The 7,079-nt window shown below is 35.5% G+C and overlaps 1 protein-coding gene across 2 annotated transcripts in view; it reads left to right on the forward strand.

Annotated features, from left to right (window-relative positions):
- The first annotated feature begins 6,037 nt into the window (after positions 1–6,037).
- Positions 6,038–7,079, forward strand: part of LOC137620730 (uncharacterized) — a 63,606-nt gene continuing 62,564 nt past the window's right edge. The window contains exon 1 of one of the 2 annotated variants that reach the window (XM_068351098.1): positions 6,038–6,143. The gene's annotated coding sequence lies outside the window, so the exon portion shown is untranslated. Of the gene's footprint in view, positions 6,236–7,079 lie in introns of both variants that reach the window. The other variant, XM_068351097.1, reaches the window with a different exon arrangement.

Consider the following 7,079-nt stretch of genomic DNA (forward strand, 5'->3'; position numbering starts at 1 on the left):
CTTATATCAGCTCCTTGGATAAATCTCCACCTGTGTCTTATTAATTCCTATATAAGCTCCTTGGATAAATCTCCTCCTGCGTCTTATTAATTCCTATGTCAGCTCCTTGGATAAATCTCCTTCTGTCTTATTAAATCCTATATCAGCTCCTTAGATATATCTCCTCCTGTGTCTTATGAATTCCTATAACAGCTCCTCGGATAAATCTCCTCCTGTGTCTTATTAATTCCTATATCAGCTCCTTAGATAAATAATCTCCTGTGTCTTATTAATTCCCATATCAGCTCCTCGGATAAATCTCCTCCTGTGTCTTATTAATTCCTATATCAGCTCCTTGGATAAATAATATCCCGTGTCTTATCAATACCTATATCAGCTCCTCGGATAAATCTCCTCCTGTCTGATTAAATCCTATATCAGCTCCTTGGATAAATCTCCTCCTGTGTCTTATTAATTCCTATATCAGCTCCTTGGATAAATAATCTCCTGTGTCTTATTAATACCTATATCAGCTCCTCGGATAAATCTCTTCCTGTTTCTTATTAATTCCTATATCAGCTCCTTGGATAAATCTCCTCCCGTGTCTTATTAATTCCTATATCAGGTCCTTGGATAAATAATCTCCTGTGTCTTATTAATTCTTATATCAGCTCCTTGGATAAATCTCCTCCTGTGTCTTATTAATTCCTATATCAGCTCCTTGGATAAATAATCTCCTGTGTCTTATTAATACCTATATCAGCTCCTCGGATAAATCTCTTCCTGTTTCTTATTAATTCCTATATCAGCTCCTTGGATAAATCTCCTCCCGTGTCTTATTAATTCCTATATCAGCTCCTTGGATAAATAATATCCTGTGTCTTATTAATTCCTATATCAGCTCCTTGGATAAATCTCCTCCTGTGTCTTATTAATTCCTATATCAGATCCTTGGATAAATTTCCTCCTGTGTCATATTAATTCCTATATCAGCTCCTTGGATAAATCTCCACCTGTGTCTTATTAATTCCTATGTCAGCTCCTTGGATAAATCTCCTTCTGTCTTATTAAATCCTATATCAGCTCCTTGGATAAATAATCTCCTGTGTCTTATTAATTCCTATATCAGCTCCTTGGATATATCTCCTCCTGTGTCTTATGAATTCCTTTATCAGCTCCTCGGATAAATCTCCTCCTGTGTATTATGAATTCCTATATCAGCTCCTTAGATAAATAATCTCCTGTGTCTTATTAATTCCCATATCAGCTCCTTGGCTAAATCTCCTCCTGTGTCTTATTAATTCTTATGTCAGCTCCTTGGATAAATCTCCTTCTGTCTTATTAAATCCTATATCAGCTCCTTGGATAAATAATCTCCTGTGTCTTACTAATTCCTATATCAGCTACTTGGATATATATCCTCCTTTGTCTTATGAATTCCTGTATCAGCTCCTTGGATAAATATCATCCTGTGTCTTATGAATTCCTATATCAGCTCCTTAGATAAATAATCTCCTGTGTCTTATCAATACCTATATCAGCTCCTCGGATAAATCTCCTCCTGTGTCTTATTAATTCCTATATCAGCTCCTTGGATAAATCTCCTCCTGTGTCTTATTAATTACTATATCAGCTCCTTGGATAAATCTCCTCCAGTTTCTTATTAATTCCTATATCAGCTCCTTGGATAAATAATCTCCTGTGTCTTATTAATTTGTATATCAGCTCCTTAGATAAATAATCTCCTGTGTCTTATTAATACCTATATCAGCTCCTCGGATAAATTTCCTCCTGTGTCTTATTAAATCCTATATCAGCTCCTTGGATAAATCTCCTCTTGTGTATTATTAATTCCTATATCAGCTCCTTGGATAAATCTCCTCTTGTGTATTATTAATTCCTATATCAGCTCCTTGGATAAATCTCCTCCTGTGTCTTCATTAATTCCTATATCATCTCCTCGGATAAATCTCCTCCTGTATCTTATTAATTCTTGTATCAGCTCCTTGGATAAATCTCCTCCTGTGTCTTATTGATACCTTTATCAGGTCCTTGGATAAATAATCTCCTGTGTGTTATTAATACCTATATCAGCTCCTCGGATAAATCTCCTCCTGTGTCTTATTAATTCCTATATCAGCTCCTTGGATAAATCTCCACCTGTGTCTTATTAATTCCTATATCAGCTCCTTGGATAAATCTCCTCCTGTGTCTTAATAATTCCTGTATTAGCTCCTTGGATAAATCTCCTCCTGTGTCTTATTAATTCCTATATCAGCTCCTTGGATAAATCTCCACCTGTGTCGTATTAATTCTTATATCAGCTCCATGGATAAATCTCCTCCTGTGTCTTATTAATTCCTATATCAACTCCTTGGATAAATCTCCTGTGTCTTATCAATTCTTATATCAGTACCACCTCCTTATCTATTTCTAAAGGTAATGCCCAAAAAGAAGGAAATCTCGTTCCCACTCAAGTGTGTTTCTTGTCGACATATACAGTAGATAATAAAGGTCATAGTCCAAGATTCAACCTTCTTTGGCGTTGCACCAATTCATCTCTCAACACTTAACGCAAAATCCTATATTTTCTTGGCTCGAAAGTCACACGTGAATTAAAAGGAAATATTAAATTCTACAGGACTCGTCCAATCATTATCCATTTAACAAAATAATGCACTAGTACGAAAAAATATGAAAATATGGATATTTTAAGATACATTATCTGGTAATACCTCGCCATATTCTCAAAAGGCATCGTCTTTAAAAAGCTACATCTTAAGTACAAAATCGTAGGTTTAAACCAGCAGATAAGTGTACCCAAGGCAACTGTGGTTAGATTGGTATCTAATGTATATTACTGGGTACCACTCATCCTCAACTTAAAACCGATAAGGCATTAGGTTTTTAATGATGATAAGTCACGGCGAGGGATTTATATTAAATATCAGTCACCCAAAATCATCATCATATACACATCATATGAGAGAGTCAAACCTATATTAATTAAAATGTTATTCATTATTTAGGATACATGATTTGATAAGGATTTTCTAATATCAACGGTCGAGTTGCCTACTTATGATTTTGCTGCCCCACTCTCATATCATACTGAAGTAGAGCATTAAGCACTTCAGTTATTATCTAAAGATAAAAACGTAATTATTTATATACTCGTTACTGCTCTCAAGATCTTTGACTTGATTGCTCTTAGCCTCTGTCATACGGCGAGCCTTCACCTTATGATAAAAAACCACCTCTAATGATGGCAATTAGTTTGCAAAATTATAAAAGTTTAATTACCAATATGATCAAGACATTCATTCCACCTCGGATAATTCTGGCTGTTTGTAAGCATTGAGTAATGTTAATTGAAGACTGTAATGATCTACGTTTTCAGTCCTTGTCATCTGATGTAATATTCATCACTAGAAACGTCTAGAGGCTTTCTAGGCTAAGGGCTTTTCGTCACAATAGGTCCCTAAGTTATTCGCTTTCTATAGTGATTAGTGGTGTTCGAGTCATAAAATTAATTCGTCAGGTGTCATGAAACTGAAAATTCAATGTGAATCGAGAATATAAATGAAATTCGGGCTAAGGAGTAAAGGCCTTGACACGTGGTGGTAAAATAGATTTTCCTATTAGTATATTCTGGACGTCCACTATTTTTTTTTTCTTTTTTTTTTTTTTGCATGATCGGCAATAAGAGACTCAAAACGAAATATTTTCTTTATATTTTTACTTATTTCAATTGTACTATAATTTATGATTTTTCCAACCATTCGGGGTGTTCTTGGTCAGATATTTAACAAAATTCTTAGCTAGATCGTGTGGCACATTTTTTTTTTTTTTTTTTTTTTGACATTTTCTTCTATGTGTGAAAACAATTAGCACGATAGCCGTTATCGTACGTCTGGTAACTGGTAAAATTTCCACCTACTCTACTTTCTTATGAAGGTTTTCTCAGCTCTACACAACGTCTTTTTGGAGGCTGGCCATCTCAATATTTCCTACAAGTGGTACCACGTAATTGAATAAATCTAGTCACACATGACAAGACCGAACTCTGATTCTGGAGCTCTGAATTATGTTTCTGTCTGATTTCTTTGCTAATGAAAGTCTGCACAGAGTTTATATTTAAATAAATAAGGCTGTCACTTGTTTCAGCTCATATTGTTTGATAGTACTTTATCGCAAGTAATCATGGCCAATGAAACTAGTGTGGGCATTGATAACAGTGTCCTGATTAAATTCTAGCTCGATTCTAGTGTACATCAGTACTTTCTATTTTGTGCCGAATCCTTTGTTGTATCATTATAAGTCCCCTGATACTATTTCCATATCGAATCTTCAAACTTGAGAATATCATGTATAGAGACAAGTAATGCTAAAGCTGCTGGCATAGAGGATGAGGAAATTGTGGAAGATAATTAGCAGTAGTAGTAGGAGGAATAAGAGGAAGATTGAAGAAAATTTATTGGTGAAGACAAGCTTTCTTAAGGCTAAAAATAACCCGAGTTCAACGTTTCTTTTGTAACCTTGAACAAGATATATTCAGCCAGGAGGGCATGGGCCTCATGAGTCATGAGGCCTCCTGTTAGGGGGCCATCAACACAACATATGATTTATTCGATTGTGATTCTTCTATGACATAAATAATTAAAGTACCATGCTAATAAGGACGTTATCTCTCATGTAAGATAAAGTATATTTGAAGATATTTTCAGATAAACAAGGCCCCCCCCCCAAAAAAAAAACTTGACTTTCTTTGCTAAAGATAAGCTAATTATTATCAATGTCATTAATTACATAAATAATGATAAGATGTCGACCCACTACTCTGCGTGGCTACAAGATTACCAATACGGTCTCCATCAGGAAATACCGACAGCGAAATTACATGAATTATCAGTTGATTGTTATCAATGCTTTGAGTTAAATGATTTCATTGACATGCAGTCATACGCTATAATAAAAAAAATCTTTTGTCGAAACATGCTATCAGAAGAAAAACCCCCAAAATGGGAGAAAGGTTGTCGTTGAATTAGTTCCAAGCAACTTCATATGTTTCTTTTTGTAGAATTTTGCTCAGAGCAAATAAAAAAAAAATGGGGGTTGGGGGTAGAGAAAAGTTGTCGTTGAATTAGTTCCAAGCAACCTCAAGGTTACCGCGTATAATAATGTTTTCCTAAATATATTGAAACTTGCGTGGCAAGTGGAAAGTGACGTAAACTTTATTTGTGTTTGGATGGCACATGTTCGGGTCACAAGCGTTACAGGTGTCCTCGTAACTTCCATGATTAATACGTCTGTTGTGAGCAAGTGTTTCTTTCTAGAGTTCACACGACACCACAGATATAACAAAAAAGATATAAAAATGTTGAAATTGGGTCCTAGCCATACTGGTTGTCATAGGTCTTATTTTGCTCTTCAGCAACAATATTAATTAATAAGATATATTACTGCATTACCATCGAAAGCTTCTTAAGACTTTCCTCTTCTGTACGGTTAACTGTCCCATTCCTCCAACTTGATATTAACATAAGAAAGTACTGTTCTTCAAATGCCATTACCATCACGATCACGTGATGATTTGTTTGCCTTTCCCAGTGACTCAACATGCCAGGATCTGGTCTCGGGGATATTCAGATCCGCGTCACATGAAACACTCCCTGAACGAAAGCTTGAGAGATCGTGGTCGAGTTAATTCATTCTATTGCATAAAGTTTCATCTAATCACGTGATCTTACGACGAATGTTAATAAAGAAAGTATGGCGAGTATTTTCCTCTACAATTAACTTGTAAAACAAACTGAAGTATTAGTACCTATCTATAAATCTCTCATTGTGTCTGAATCTTTCGTTCGCTTCCCACATGAAAGTTCTCACCTGTGCTGCCAGACACATCGTGGTACGGGGAAAATATCGTACTTCCGAATTACTTTTGCAATATAGCGCTAAGTTTTCATGAAAATTGATGTGTCAGCAATGCAAAAGATGATGATTGTTGCCAAAATGACTACGCCAATACGCGAATTAATACGAATTTTCAGAAAAACAGTCATAATAAATGGGAAGCTGTGTTTGCCATATCAGAGTAACTTTGAGGTCGCAGTAAGAGCGACTCCTACTCATCACAGACACAGCAGTCGCAGTTAAGAAAAGTGTGTGGTTCAGACTAGTGTTAAACAAGTGTCTGCTCGTAAAGACTGAACGTGTTTTTACATATAAAATACAATCGATATATATCAATCAGGTATGATGTGCTCTTAGAGATTAAATGTTTAAAACGGTCATAAAAAAGTGAGTGTTCAGCGTTAGGTTGTGATTTCATTCATGTGACAGACAATTCATTGAAGAGTTGATTCAAATACCAGTAGTAATATTAAGTGCAGCGTGGATGATTAGATTGCGAAGTTAGCCTGAAGCCTCTCAAAATATTGACAAACTTCTGAGGTTGAAACTTTAGGAAAGTTTTTACTCGAAACTCTACGTTTTAGTTTGTAAGTCTTTTCAAGAAGTGGAAAGAATTATAAGTTTGAAACATAATTTTCCGAGTACAGAAGTCAATTGCATTTTGTTAAAGCAGGTGTCACAAAGGTAACAAAAGAGTTTAAGTCAATGTTTATTTAATGAGTTTTCATAAAGCTAAGAAACAATATAAAAGTTAAAATTGTTGATTTTTAATGATTCAGGGGAAAGTTGTGACTCTCGGGGGCCTTCAATAACCATAGAAATATAATTAAGAGAAATGAAGCAACTGGCGCTGTTTGCCCCGGGTCGAAGATGGGTCACGGCTCACCTGCTTGCTCTTCGTTCCAGTGAAATGGATCCCATTTCACATTACCTACTCCTATAAACACTTACTTCCCTCAGCTGTTCTTAGTTCAAAAATGAGTTTCAAAGACGATGTGGTACGATATATTCTGCCTGTCTGTATTACAAAGCTTGAAACAGAAACGCTCTTAACGCCATTACCGATAACACTATTAATTCACAAGATGCATTTCTGCACGGGTTTACTTCAAACTGTAATTCGTCTTTTATTTCGGATTCTAAAGTCTGCCAAGATTTCTTTATTTCAGACCGTTTTACTCGGT

This window comes from Palaemon carinicauda, chromosome 27 (assembly GCF_036898095.1).
Source record: "Palaemon carinicauda isolate YSFRI2023 chromosome 27, ASM3689809v2, whole genome shotgun sequence".
Classification (NCBI taxonomy): domain Eukaryota; kingdom Metazoa; phylum Arthropoda; class Malacostraca; order Decapoda; family Palaemonidae; genus Palaemon; species Palaemon carinicauda.